The sequence below is a fragment of the Salvelinus namaycush genome, chromosome 6, assembly GCF_016432855.1.
Source record: "Salvelinus namaycush isolate Seneca chromosome 6, SaNama_1.0, whole genome shotgun sequence".
NCBI lineage: Eukaryota > Metazoa > Chordata > Actinopteri > Salmoniformes > Salmonidae > Salvelinus > Salvelinus namaycush.
In genome coordinates, this window is record NC_052312.1 from 25451163 (window position 1) to 25466813 (window position 15651).

Genomic DNA, 15651 nt, shown 5'->3' on the forward strand with positions numbered 1-15651 from the left:
CCAGGGGGACCGTGGTCTCCCTGACCACCCCTGACCCTAATGGCCGGCTATCTAGGGAGTGCACGGGAAAGGGAGAATCTATCGGCACAAGCGGAACCCTTAACCTGTTTGGGCTGCAAGGGGCAGTATTGAGTAGCCAGATAAAAGGTGTCCATTTCAAACGGCCTCGTACTCAATTCTTGCTCGTAAAATATGCATATTATTATTACTATTGGATAGAAAACACTATCTAGTTTCTAAAACCGTTTGAATTATTTCTCTGAGCGAAACAGAACTCATTCTGCAGCACATTTCCTGACCAGGAAGTGGAAAGTCTGAAATCGATGCTCTGTTCTTCTTCCTGCCTATAAATGGGCACAAGACCTATTAGTATACATGCACGTCATACACCTTCCTCTGGGTGTCAAGAGGCTGTGAGAGAAGAAATGAGGTGATTATCTTGGTCTGAGATGGAACACATCATCTTGGAATGACGTGTCCCCCATTTTCGGTACTCTGAAGAGCGCGAGCTGGACAGTTGGATTGCCTTTTGTTTAGCTGCCGTTATAGGCGACTACAATCTCCGGCTTTGATTTTATTTGATACATGTCACCATATCATCGTAAAGTATGTTTTTTCAATATAGTTTCATCAGATTATTGAATTTTTTTCGGGAGTTTTGCCGTGTTCCGTTCTCTTCCGTTTGTTGGCATGGAGAGTGTCGTGCCACCCGGCTAGCGCGCTTGCTAAATGAAGAGGGAAAGTTGCCGTTCTGAATCCAAACAACGACTGTTCTGGACAAAGGACACCTTGTCCAACATTCTGATGAAAGATCAGCAAAAGTAAGACCCATTTTATGATGTTATTTCATATATCTGTCGTAGTCGCCGGCGCCCAAGTGTTTCTGGCTATTGTGCTAAGCTAATATAACGCTACATTTTGTTTTCGCTGTAAAACACTTGATAAATCGGAAATATTGTCTGGAATCACAAGATGCCTGTCTTTCAATTGCTGTACACTATGTATTTTTCAGAAATGTTTTATGATGAGTAATTAGGTATTTGACGTTGGTGCCTGTAATTATTATGGCTGCTTTCGGTGCAATTTCTGACTGTAGCTGCAATGTAAACTATGATTTATACCTGAAATATGCACATTTTTCTAACAAAACATATGCTATACAATAAATATGTTATCAGACTGTCATCTGATGAATTTGTTTCTTGGTTAGTGGCTATTTATATCTTTATTTGGTCGAATTTGTGATAGCTACTGATGGAGTAAATAACTGGTGGAGTAATGAAAAATGGTGTCTTTTGCTAACGTGGTTAGCTAATAGATTTACATATTGTGTCTTCCCTGTAAAACATTTTAAAAATCGGACATGTTGGCTTGATTCACAAGATGTGTACCTTTCATCTGGTGTCTTGGACTTGTTAATGTGTGAAAGTTAAATATTTTAAAAATATCTTTTGAATTTCGCGCCCTGCACTTTGAGCTGGCTGTTGTCATAAGTGTACCGACGTCGGGCTTGCACGCCAAACAGGTTAAATGTCTTACTCACGTCGGTTATGGAGAACGAGAGTCCACAGTCCTTGGGAACGGGACGCGTCAGTGGCACTGTGTTATCCTCAAAGTGGGCGAAAAAGGTATTCAGCTTGTCCGGGAGCAAGACGTCAAAGTCCAGTGTAGTTCCTTGAGGGCCGTCGTGGAATCGGCTTGAGGAGGAATATACACGGCTGTGACTATAACCGAAGATAATTGTCTTTGAGGTAATACGGTTTGCATTTGATTGTGAGGTATTCTAGGTCGGGTGAACAAAAGCACTAGAGTTTCTGTACGTTATCACAATCACGCCATGAGTACTTAATCATAAAACATACACCACCTTTCTTCTTCCTGGAGAGTTCTTTATTCCTCTCTGCGCGATGTACTGAGAACACAGATGGCTGTATGAACAGGGACAGTATATCCGGAGAGAGCCATGATCCCGTGAAACAGAGTATGCTACAGTCCCTGATGTCTCTCTGGAAGGAGATCCTCGCCTTGAGCTTGTCTACTTTATTGTCCAGAGACTGAACATTAGCGAGTAATATACTCAGAAGCGGTAGATGGTGTGCACGCTTCCTGAGTTGGACTAGAAGTCCACTCCGAATATCTCTTCTCCGCCAGCGGCGTCTTGGAGCAACCTCTGGGATAAGTTCAATTGCCCTGGGGGTTACGAAAAAAGGGTCCAATTTGGGAATGTTTTATTACTGGTCGTAATACTGGGGATTTACCACTGCTCTGATATCCAAAAGCTATTTCCGGCTGTATGTTATAACACAAAAACATTCTGGGCTAATAATGTAAGAAGTAACAGACAAAAAAAAGAATCTGTAAGTAAACAAACCCTCTAAGAGTGCTTTGGACGCTGAGGCAGAGATGGAGCAGGAACAACCCATTGCTTCTCCCACGGATGATGCCAATCATGGCGATCACAACGATAATGAAGGAAGAAGAAAGGTGGTGACTTTTGGCCCCCTTAAACCGGTATCAATATCAAAACCACAACTCCCATATTGTTTGGAATCTAGCCTTTACGCTGCTATTCCATTGAGCCAAAGCCTACCAGTACTCTCTGCATTGTTGGCAAGAGCCCGGAAGTTAGCATTTCACTGCTACTCCACACCTGTCGTTTACGAAGCATGTGACAAATACAATTTGATGGCACCTAAGTCCTTTCCATGATGACAACTGTGTATCACTGGCAGACAGCGTAAATTCAAGCGACCCATTGGCCTTTGGGCTACAAAGTGCCTTAACGTTTAAGAGAGTTACAAAACAATATCATAATAGAGTGGAAAATTACACAGCTAATCTTTTCATACGTAATAACTGATACTAAACACAGATATTAAGCACAATGAAACTGTTTGCATCTCAGAACAGTCCCCCATTAACCTGCCAGTTTCTAAGAAATACACACAAAATATGAAAATACAATTAACTAAAGGATTCGTTTGTTCGGCTGAGTGGCAAATGGGCTGAATCAAGCACCGATTGAGCATTGTCTTTTGTCCCCTCCAAAGACAAAAGTTTGATGATCTGAGTTGGTGAGCCCTTTTCTCTGTGCCTGGTGGCATAGAGTTCATCAACAGGACACAGATATCAACAGCCTGAGGAAGGAGGAGAATATGGTCAGAGGGAGAGTTACTGGGTAATAAGGGGTTTCCCCAGGCATGTGTGTAAAAATACACTGCTCAAAAAATAAAGGGAACACTAAAATAACACATCCTAGATCTGAATTAATGAAATATTCTTATTAAATACTTTTTTCATTACATAGTTGAATGTGCTGACAACAAAATCACTCAAAAATTATCAATGGAAATCAAATTTATCAACCCATGTGTCACGACTTCGACCGAGGCAGGCTCTCCTTCCCGTTCGGGTGGCGTTCGGCGGTCGTCGTCACCGGCCTATTAGCTGCCACTGATCCTTTTCTCCCCCTCCCTATGTGTTTATTGGGTTCACCTGTTTTGTATTAGGGTGTAATTAGTGGGGCTTATTAGTCAGCCGGCCCGCACGTTTCTTTGTGCGGGATTGTTTGTTAGTAAGTAGTGGTGTTTGTTTCGTGCATCGTGTTTCGTGCATCGTGCATCGTGTTCTCCGCTACAAGACCATGGTGCTTGCCTACGGAGCTGTGAGGGGAACGGCACCTCCGTACCTTCAGGCTCTGATCAGGCCCTACACCCAAACAAGGGCACTGCGTTCATCCACCTCTGGCCTGCTCGCCTCCCTACCTCTGAGGAAGTACAGTTCCCGCTCAGCCCAGTCAAAACTGTTCGCTGCTCTGGCACCCCAATGGTGGAACAAACTCCCTCACGACGCCAGGTCAGCGGAGTCAATCACCACCTTCCGGAGACACCTGAAACCCCACCTCTTTAAGGAATACCTAGGATAGGATAAAGTAATCCTTCTAACCCCCCCCCCCCCTTAAAAGATTTAGATGCACTATTGTAAAGTGGTTGTTCCACTGGATATCATAAGGTGAATGCACCAATTTGTAAGTCGCTCTGGATAAGAGCGTCTGCTAAATGACTTAAATGTAAATGTAAATGTGTTTGCTGGACTATGTTTGTTTTCCCCCGTGTCTGGGGTTGTTTAAGGAGTACACCCAGTGGGTTAGTAGGGTGGCCTAGTTTCTCCGTGTTCATTAAAGAACATTTGTTATTGCACCTGCTGTTTCCTGCGCTTGACTTCACACTCCGACACCCAGGCCTTACAGAATCCCGCACCTACTAAATGGAGTCAGCAGGAGCAGCGGCCAACCCTCTCCCATCGATGGAGGAACGGGTGCTCCATCATACCACCGTTCTCCACCGTATTGGATCAGCGATGGATTCGATGATGGAGCGAATGGACCGATGGGAGAGGAGTGGTCTCCTCTCTCCACCTTCGGCCCCTCCCAGATATATGAAATAACATCATAAAATGGGTCTTACTTTTGCTGATCTTTCATCAGAATGTTGGACAAGGTGTCCTTTGTCCAGAACAGTCGTTGTTTGGATTCAGAACGGACACTTTCCCTCTTCATTTAGCAAGCGCGCTAGCCGGGTGCCACGACACTCTCCATGTCAACAAACGGAAGAGAACGGAACACAGCAAAACTCCCGAAAAAATTTCTATAATCTGATGAAACCATATTGAAAAAACCTACTTTACGATGATATGGTGACATGTATCAAATAAAATCAAAGCCGGAGATTGTAGTCGCCTATAACGGAAGCTAAACAAAAGGCAATCACACTGTCCAGCTCGCGCTCTTCAGAGTACCGAAAATGGTGGACACGAGATTCCAAGATGATGTGTTCCAACTCAGATCGAGATAATCACCTCATTTCTTCTCTCACAGCCTCTTGACAACCAGAGGAAGGTGTATGACGTGTATGTATACTAATAGGTCTTGTGCCCATTTATAGGCATGAAGAAGAACAGAGCATCGATTTCAGACGTTCCACTTCCTGGTCAGGAAAAGTGCTGCAGAATGAGTTCTGTTTCACTCAGAGAAATAATTCAAACGGTTTTAGAAACTAGAGAGTGTTTTCTATCCAATAGTAATAATAATATGCATATTGTACGAGCAAGAATTGAGTACGAGGCCGTTTGAAATGGGCACGATTTAACTGGCTACTCAATACTGCCCCTTGCAGCCATAAGAAGTTAAGTGTGTAAACTCCTGCAAGGCTACCGGCCCATACGGCATCACCAGCCATGTCCTCATAGCATGCGCAGACCAGCTGGCTGGAGTGTTTACAGACATTCAATCACTCCCTATCCCAGTATGCTGTCCCCACTTGCTTCAAGATGTCCACCCTTGTTCATGTACCCAAGAAAGCAAAGGTAACTTAAATAAATGACTATCGTAGCACTCACTTCTGTCATCATGAAGTACTTTGAGAGGCTGGTTAAGGATCATATCACCTCTACCTTACACCCTAGACCCACGTTTTGCATACCGCCAAAATAGATCCGCAGACAATGCAATTGCCATCGCACTGCACACTGCCCTATCCCATCTGGACAATAGGAATACATATGTAAGAATGCTGTTCATTGACTATAGCTCAGCTGTCAATCCCATAGTACCCTCCAAGCTCATCATTAACCTCTGGGCCCTGGGTCTGAACCCCGCCCTGTGCAACTGAGTCCTGGACTTCCTGACGGGCCGCCCCCAGGTGGTGAAGGTAGGAACCAACACCTCCACTTCACTGATCCTCAACACAGGGGCCACACAACGGTGCGTGCTCAGCCCCCTCCAGTAATCCCTGTTCACCCATGACTGCATGACCACGTAAGCCTCCAACTCAATCATTAAGTTTGCAGACAACACAACAGTAGTAGGCCTGATTACCAACAATGATGAGACAGCCTACAGGGAGGAGGTGAGTGCCCTGGTGGAGTGGTTCCAGGAAAATAACCTCTCCCTCAATGTCAACAAAACGAAGGAGCTGATCGTTGACTTCTCCACTGTGGTCCACATCGACAGGACCACAGTGGAGAAGGTGGAAAGCTTCAAGTTCCTGGGCATACGCATCACTGACAATCTGAAATGGTCCACCCACACCGCCAGTGTGGTGAAGAAGCCGCTACAGTAATGTTTACATACTGCTTTACTCATCTCATATGTACAGTATATACTGTATTCTATTCTACTGTATTTTAGTCATTGCCACTCCGACATTGCTCGTCCTAATATTAATATATTTCTTAATTCCATTATTTTGCTTTTAGATGTGTGTGTATTGTTGTGAATTGTTAGATACTACTGCACCATTGGAGGTAGGTGTCACGTTCCTGACCTGTTTTCTCTTGTTTTGTATCGCGTGTCTGTATTCGTGCCACACGGGACTGTTTGTCGGTTCGTTTCTCTTTGGTCATTTTGTTTTCGTGAGTGTTCCGTTTATTTTGTTAATAAATAATCATGGACACAAACCACTCCGCATATTGGTCTGATCCTTCTCGCCTCTCCTCCTCGTCCGAGGAGGAGGATTACGACGGCCGTTACAGAACCACCCACCAAACAAGGATCAAGCAGCGTGAGAGGAACCAGCAACAGCGGGAAAAAAACCAGGACTCGTGGACATGGGAGGATGTTTTGGACGGCAAGGGTTGTTACACATGGGAGGAGATCCTGGCTGGAAGAGATCGCCTCCCATGGGAACAGCTGGAGGCGATTAGGAGAGCAGAGGCAACCGGAGAGAGGAACCGGAGTTATGAGGGTACGCGACTAGCAAGGAAGCCTGTGAGTAAACCCCAAAAATTTCTTGGGGGGGGGCTAAAAGGGAGAGTGGCGAAGTCAGGTAGGAGACCTGCGCCTACTCCCTGTACTTACCGTGGAGAGCGAGAGTACGGGCAGACACCGTGTTACGCAGTAGAGCGCATGGTGTCTCCTGTACGTGTGCATAGCCCGGTGCGGTACATACCAGCTCCTCGTATCGGCCGGGCCAGATTGAGCATTGAGCCAAGTGCCATGAAGCCGGCTCTACATATCTGGCCACCAGTGCGTCTCCTCGGGCCGGCTTACATGGCACCAGCCTTACGCATGGTGTCCCCGGTTCGCCTACATAGCCCGGTGTGGGTTACTCCACCTCCCCGCACTGGTCGGGCGACGGGGAGCATACAACCAGGTAAGGTTGGGCAGGCTCAGTGCTCAAGGGAGCCAGTACGCCTGCACGGTCCGGTATTTCCGGCGCCACCTCCCCGCTCCAGGCCAGTACCACCAGTGCCTACACCACGCACCAGGCTTCCAGTGCGTCTCCAGAGCCCTGTTCCTCCTCCACACACTCTCCCTGTGGTGCGTGTCTCCAGCCCAGTGCCTCCAGTTCCGGCACCACGCATCAAGCCTCCTGTGCGTCTCCAGAGCCCTGTACGCACTGTTCCTTCTCCCCGTACTCGCCCTGATGTTCGTGCCCTCAGCCCGGTACCACCAGTGCCGGTACCACGCACCAGGCCTATAGTACGCCTTGAGAGTTCAGTGTGCCCTGTTGTTGTTCCCCGCACTAGCCTGATGGTGCGTGTCCTTAGCCCGGTACCTCCAGTTCCGGTACCACGCACCAGGCCTACAGTGCGTCTCAGCCGGCCAGAGTCTGCCGTCTGCCCAGCGGTGCCTGAACTGCCCGTCTGCCCAACGGCGTCTGAACTGCCCGTCTGCCCAACGCCGTCTGAACTGTCCGTCTGCCAAGCGTCGCATGAACTGCCCGTCTGTACTGAGCCTTCAAAGCCGCCCGTCTGTACTGAGCCTGCAAAGCCGTCCGCCAGACAGGAGCCGCTAGAGCCTTCCGCCAGACAGGAGCCGCTAGAGCCTTCCGCCAGACAGGAGCAGCCAAAGCCTTCCGCCAGACAGGATCAGCCAGAGCCTTCCGCCAGACAGGATCAGCCAGAGCCTTCCGCCAGACAGGATCAGCCAGAGCCTTCCGCCAGACAGGATCAGCCAGAGCCTTCCGCCAGACAGGATCAGCCAGAGCCTTCCGCCAGACAGGATCAGCCAGAGCCTTCCGCCAGACAGGATCAGCCAGAGCGTTCCGCCAGACAGGACGAGCCGGAGCCGTCCAGCCAGGACCAGCCAGAGCCGTCCAGCCAGGACCAGCCAGATTCGTCCAGCCAGGACCAGCCAGAGCCGTCCAGCCAGGACCAGCCAGAGCCGTCCAGCCAGGACCAGCCAGAGCCGTCCAGCCAGGACCAGCCAGAGCCGTCCAGCCAGGATCCGCCAGAGCCGTCCAGCCAGGATCCGCCAGAGCCGTCCAGCCAGGATCCGCCAGAGCCGTCCAGCCAGGATCCGCCAGAGCCGTCCAGCCAGGATCCGCCAGAGCCAGCCAGCCAGGATCCGCCCCTTAATCCGGTGTTGCCCCTAAATCCGGTGATGCCCCTAAATCCGGTGTTGCCCCTCATTCCGGTGTTGCCCCTCATTCCGGTATTGCCCCTTAGTCCGGTGCTGCCCCTTAATCCAGTGGGGTTAATTTGGAGGGTGGTCATTGGGAGGAGGCTAAAAAAGCGGGGATTGACTATGGTGGGATGGGGACCACGCCCAGAGCCTGAGCCGCCACCGTGGACAGATGCCCACCCAGACCCTCCCCTAGACTTTTGGTGGTGCGTCCGGAGTTCGCACCTTGAGGGGGGGGTTATGTCACGTTCCTGACCTGTTTTCTCTTGTTTTGTATCGCGTGTCTGTATTCGTGCCACACGGGACTGTTTGTCGGTTCGTTTCTCTTTGGTCATTTTGTTTTCGTGAGTGTTCCGTTTATTTTGTTAATAAATAATCATGGACACAAACCACTCCGCATATTGGTCTGATCCTTCTCGCCTCTCCTCCTCGTCCGAGGAGGAGGATTACGACGGCTGTTACAGTAGGAACTCAAGCATTTCGCTACACCCGCAATAACATCTGCTAAATATGTGTATGTGACCAATAAAATTTGATATGATTTGATTAGATTCTGAGCACCAATTACATAAAAAAAATAATTTCCATCAAATTAAACAATTCAACTGATATCTGAGTTCTCTGGGCAAACATTTTGCCACTACGAGAGAACATTCCCACTAAATGTAAAAGATATCAAAACGAAACTCCTCTGATGTGATATAGAAGAATGTGAGCACAGAAGCGATGGGCTGTTCCTGTTCCATCTCTGCCTCAACTTCAGCTTTCTCAGAGGGCTTTAGGTCACACATCTTTTGAATCACCCGTTTTATGAAATGAGATACAACTGTTAGTTGTTTTAAACATAGTTGAGTTATACAAATACTCTAGAAATATGAAAATGTCTCCACCATGTTTTTGTTTTTTCCTGTGTAACTCTGTTGGTAGAGCATGTCGCTAGCAATGCCAGAACTGAACATGTATGCGTTCACTACTGTAGCTCACACAGATCCTTCCCAGCTCTGATGTTCACATACCCCACAAGCCATGATGCAGGGTGTTTTCGTTTTAAGTACAAATAAATTAATATGATTTAACCCATTCTTACTCTGATGCAACACTTGTTGATTGTTTTGAATAGCAGAGCAGAACTAAAGCACATCATGCTGTACTCATGCTGACAAGGTAGGTCAGAGATATCTTGGCAGGAGTTTGACAATCTTGTTGAGAATCTTCTCTGAAGATCCCCTGATCAGGACTTCTATTGACAATAATTATCTGTCAAAGTCAATAGGCTGGGGGAGGTTTTGAGGTCAGGAAGGGGTTTTTGGTTGTGCAGGGTTGTGCTTAGAGACAGTAAACGTATTGTTGCGTATGAGAACGATCGAAAGGTGCCATTTCTCCTCAATCCCCCATACACAACAATACATGCCCTCCTAACACTTTTCATACATTCTGCAGCCCCCCAGCCAACCCTGGTAATTAGGGAGGGAGGGAGAGGTCATGAGCAGATTTTCCAGCATGTTTTAAAAGAATAGATAGATTTAGAGTTAGACAAACTTTGATTCTTTTGGCAGGGACATATGCTACCCTAAACAACATAACCTTCACTCCAAATCAAAACTCCAAACCTACAACCTGATTTTGGACGGAATTACCTGGAATGCTTCCTATACCCAATGATTATTATTCCCAAGCTATACAGCAAATGCACTGGCAAACAAACAGAAACCTGAAAACACCATCCAACCTGGAACTGAATGAGTAATGCTTAGTCTGAAGCTGTTTTTTACTTTAAAACGCCAAGAACAAAAATACATTACAATGATACATTTTACTTTATAAGGACTGAATGCTAAGGCTACCAAGCTTGCTATGACAAAGAGATACAACTTCAATTAGCACTGACTTTGAGCCCAACAAATGGCAGGCTACACCACCCAAATACTGAGGCCTTGAAGAACCCTCCTGCTGTTCAGAGACCATCCACTGGCATTTTCTACAAGAAATCTGCCTCCAGAACTAAAAGCTTCTCCCAAGTGGGTGTGACACCTACTCCCGTTGCCTGCTGCACTGCTGCTTGGATTCCACCTGGCGATCTGTTCACCATCTGCCCTGGTTGTCTCCCCCGTCTGATACAGGTACCCCCACCTCACCTCACCCTCCCCCCTCTCTCCCGAGTGACTCTGATCTTACAAAGGCTAGCCCCAAGTCATTGTATATTTAATTTTTTTCTTGTGCATTTTGCTATTTTGCTATTTGCCTCATGACTCCTGCATGCTTTGTTGACTACTAACTTTCTTTACCCAACCGTAAGACAGACTGTTTTGTGCCCACACTCGGGACTCTGACTCTCTATTGGTTACACAGACTTTTGCCCTCCCATCCCATTCTAACCACCTCTCGCCGGCTTTGTATTCATGTTACCTGATGAAATTGCTGTACAGTATGATCTGATGCACATTCAGATGTCATAAATCAGCACTGCAGAGCTCTCACTGTCCTATGCCGTGCCTTGATTGTATTACTGTTGATGATATCTGGAAATATGCATGTACACCCTGGCCCATCTACTGTTTCTAGCCCCAATTCTGTCTTGTACTCTGATATCTGCTTCACTGAATTCTGCTCTCGTAAAAGCCTGGGTTTTCTGCACATTCACACTAGAAGCTTATTACCTAAAATGGATCAATCCAGATGTGTTGGTCATTACTGAGATGTGGTTATTAAGGAAGAGTGTTTCTGGTTGTCACGACTTCCACCAAAGTCGTTTCCTCTCCTTGTTCGGGCGGTGTTCGGCGTTCGGCGTCACCGGTCTTCTAGCCATTGTCGATCCACTATTAATTTTCCATTTGTTTTGTCTTCCTACACACCTGGTTTCCATTTCCCTCATTAAGTGTTGTGTCTTTAACCCTCTGTTCCCCCCATGTCCTTGTGTGGAATTGTTTGTTTGTAAGTGCTTGTGCACTATGTTACTGGTGCGCGTCGGGTTTTGTACCCATGTAGGTTCTTTTTTTATTACCATTGGTTTTGAAATTAAACTGCTCCGGCTATTACCTATTTCTGCTCTCCTGCGTCTGACTTCACTGCCACCAGTTCCGCAACCCTTACACTGGTTATAACCTTTTTCGGCAAGACAGATCTTCCTAAGGTGGGGTAGTGGCAAAAACATTAAACTTTCAAATAGCTCTTTGTTGACTGTTGCTGGGTGCTATCGTCCTCCATCAGCACTGGCCTGTACCCTACCTGCCCTAACCTCTCTCCTGGCCCCTTACACTAAGTCTGAATTTATCCTGCTAGGTGACCTAAACTGGGACATGCTAAAACCACCTGACCAAGTCCTAAAGCAATGGGACTCCCGAAATCTTTCTCAGATTATTACCAATCCCACAAGGTAGGACTCCAAACACCCAAAAAAGGCTACTCTTCCTGATGTTATCCTCACAAACAATCCTGATAGGTATCAGTCTGGTGTTTTCTGTAATGACCTTAGTGATCACTGTTTTACACCCTGTGTTCGTAATGGCTGCTCAGTGAAACGACCTGTCCTGATTTGTCATAGACGCTTGCTAAAAAAGTTTAATGAGCAAGCCTTCCTTCATGAACTGGCCTCTGTAAAATGGTATAGAATCAGCTTGTTCCCCTCTGTCGAAGACGCTTGGACCTTCTTTTTTGATATTTTCAGTGGTATTGTTAACCTCTCTAGGGTATGTGGGACGGTAGCGTCTCACCTCGTCAACAGCCAGTGAAACTGCAGGGCGCCAAATTCAAAACAACAGAAATCCCATAATTTAAATTCCTCAAACATACATGTATTTTACACCATTTTAAAGATACACTTGTTGTAAATCCAGCCACAGTGTCCGATTTCATAAAGGCTTTACAACGAAAGCACACCAAACGATTATGTTAGGTCAGAGCCAAGTCACAGAAAAACACAGCCATTTTTTCTAGCCAAAGAGAGGAGTCACAAAAAGCAGAAATATAGATAAAATTAATCACTAACCTTTGATGATCTTCATCAGATGACACTCATAGGACTTCATGTTACACAATACATGTATGTTTTGTTCGGTAAAGTTCGTATTTATATCCAAAAATCTCAGTTTACATTGGCGCGTTATGTTCAGTAGTTCCAAAACATCCGGTGATTTTGCAGAAAGCCACATCAAGTCCAATACAGCAAATGAAAGGTACACATCTTGTGAATCCAGCCAACATGTCAGATTTTTAAAATGTTTTACAGCGAAAACAGCACGTATATTTATGTTAGCTCACCACCAAATACAAAAAAGGACAGACATTTTTCACAGCACAGGTAGCATGCACAAAGCCAACCTAACTAACCAAGAACCAACCAAACTAACCAACAAATAACTTCATCAGATGACAGTCTTATAACATGTTATTCAATAAATCTATGTTTTGTTCGAAAAATGTGCATATTTCAGGTATAAATCATAGTTTACATTGCAGCTACAATCAGAAATTGCACCGAAAGCAGCCAGAATAATTACAGACACCAACGTCAAATACCTAATTACTCATCATAAAACATTTCTGAAAAATACATAGTGTACAGCAAATGAAAGACAGGCATCTTGTGATTCCAGCCAATATTTCCGATTTATTAAGTGTTTTACAGCGAAAACACAATATAACGTTATATTAGCTTACCACAATAGCCAGAAACACAAGCCCTTCCCCAGTAGCAAAAGTTAGCGATCGTAACAAACCAGCAAAAGATATATAATTTTTGACGAACCTTGATATTCTTCATCAGATGACAGTCCTATAACATCAGGTTATACATACACTTATGTTTTGTTCGAAAATGTGCATATTTAGAGCTGAAATCAGTGGTTATACATTCTGCTAACGTAGCTACTATTTCCCACAACGTTCGGATATTTTTCTGACACTTTTTCTGACACACATATTCTGACCAAATAGCTATTCATAAACATAACTAAAAAATACATGTTGTATAGGAAATGATAGATCCATTAGTTCTTAATGAAATCGCAGTGTTAGAATTCTAAAAAATAACTTCATTACGACATCCAGCTTCGGTATAGCTAGAGTACCCAAAGGTTGGGCGCCGACGACTAATTCACATGTACGACAGATATATGAAATAGCATCATAAAATGTTTCTTACTTTTGCTGATCTTTCATCAGAATGTTGGACAAGGGGTCCTTTGTCGGGAACAATCGTTGTTTGGATTTAGAACGGCCACTTTCCCTCTTGAATTAGCAAGCACACTAGCCAAGTGGCACGAATCTCTCCATCGTCAACAAAGTCAGAGAACGGAACACGGCAAAACTCCCGAAAAAATGTCAATAATCTGATTAAACTATATTGAAAAAACATACTTTACGATGATATGGTCACATGTATCAAATAAAATCAAAGCCGGAGATAGTAGTTGCCTATAACGGCAGCTAAACAGAAGGCAAATCCAGGTACCACCTCGCGCTCTCCAGAAAACCGGAAATGGGGGACACGTCATACAAAGAGCTTGTATTCCACTTCAGACCAAAATAAACACTAAATTTCTTCTCTCACCGCCTCTTGACATCCAGGGGAAGGTCTATGAAGTGCATGTATACTAATACGTATCATGCCCTTTTATAGGCAGGAAGTAGAACAGAGCCTCGATTTCAGACTTTCCACTTCCTGATCAGGAAGTTTGTGCCAAATGAGTTCTGTTTGACTCACAGATATAATTCAAACGGTTTTAGAAACTAGAGAGTGTTTTCTATCCAATAGTAATAATAATATGCATATTGTACTAGCAAGAATTGAGTACGAGGCCGTTTGAAATGGGCACCTTTTATGTGGCTACTCAATACTGCCCCTGCAGCCCAAACAGGTTAATGCAACCGATGTGTCAGATTTCAAAAAAACTTTACGGAAAAAGCAAACCATGCAATAATCTGAGTACGGCGCTCAAATCAACCCAAAGAGATATCCGCCATGTTGGAGTCAACATAAGTCAGAAATATCATTATAAATATTCACTTACCTTTGATGATCTTCATCAGAATGCACTCCCAGGAATCCCAGTTCCACAATAAATGTTTGTTTTGTTCGGTAATGTCCATCATTTATGTCCAAATTCCTCCTTGTTGTTCGTGCGTTCAGTACACAATCTAAACTTACGACCGCGTGCAAGTCCAGCAAAAAGTACGGACGAAAAGTCCAAAAAGTTATATTACAGTCCGTAGAAACATGTCAAACGAAGTATAGAATCAATCTTTAGGAATTTTTTCAACATAAATCTTCAATAATGTTCCAACCGGAGAATTCCTTTGTCTTCAGAAATGCAATGGAACTCAAGCTAACTCTCACATGAACGCGCATGGTCAGCGCATGGTCAGCTCATCGCAGACCTTACTCAATCCCCTCTCATTCGCCCCCACTTCACAGTAGAAGCCTCAAACAAGGTTCTAGACTGTTGACATCTAGTGGAAGCCTTGGGAAGTGCAACATGACACCATTTCCACTGTATCTTGGATAAGCAAAGAGTTGAAAACCTACAAACCTCAGATTTTCCACTTCCTGGTTGGATTTTTTCTCAGGCTAGCGGAACGTGTGTCCTAGAAAGGTTAACCATTTCTGAACATCTCCAAAACAAAGGTAATGTGTTATGGTAAGAATACCCCTCTTCCCACTGGTGTCATTACTACCTCTGAGGTTTTAGAGCTTGAGGTAGTGACCTCATACAAGTACTTGGGAGTATAGCTAGACGGTACACTGTCCTTCTCTCAGCACATATCAAAGCTGCAGGCTAAAGTTAAATCTATATTTGGTTTCCTCTATCGTAATAGCTCCTCTTTCACCCCAGCTGCCAAACTAATCCTGATTCAGATGACCATCCTACCCATGCTAGATTATGGAGACATCATTTCTAGATCAGCAGTTAAGGGTGCTCTCGAGCGGCTAGATGTTCTTTACCATTCGGCCATCAGATTTGCCACCAATGCTCCGTATAGGACACATCACTGCACTCTATACTCCTCCTGCAGTCACATTCTGTTAAAGGTCCCCAAAGCACACACATCCCTGGGTCGCTCCTCTTTTCAGTACGCTGCATCTAGCGACTGGAACGGGCTGCAACAATCACTCAAACTGGACAGTTTTATCTCAATCTCTTCATTCAAAGACTCAATCATGGAAACTCTTACTGACAGTTGTGGCTGCTTTGCATGATATATTGTTGTCTCTACCTTCTTGCTCTTTGTGCTGTTGTCTGTGCCCAGTA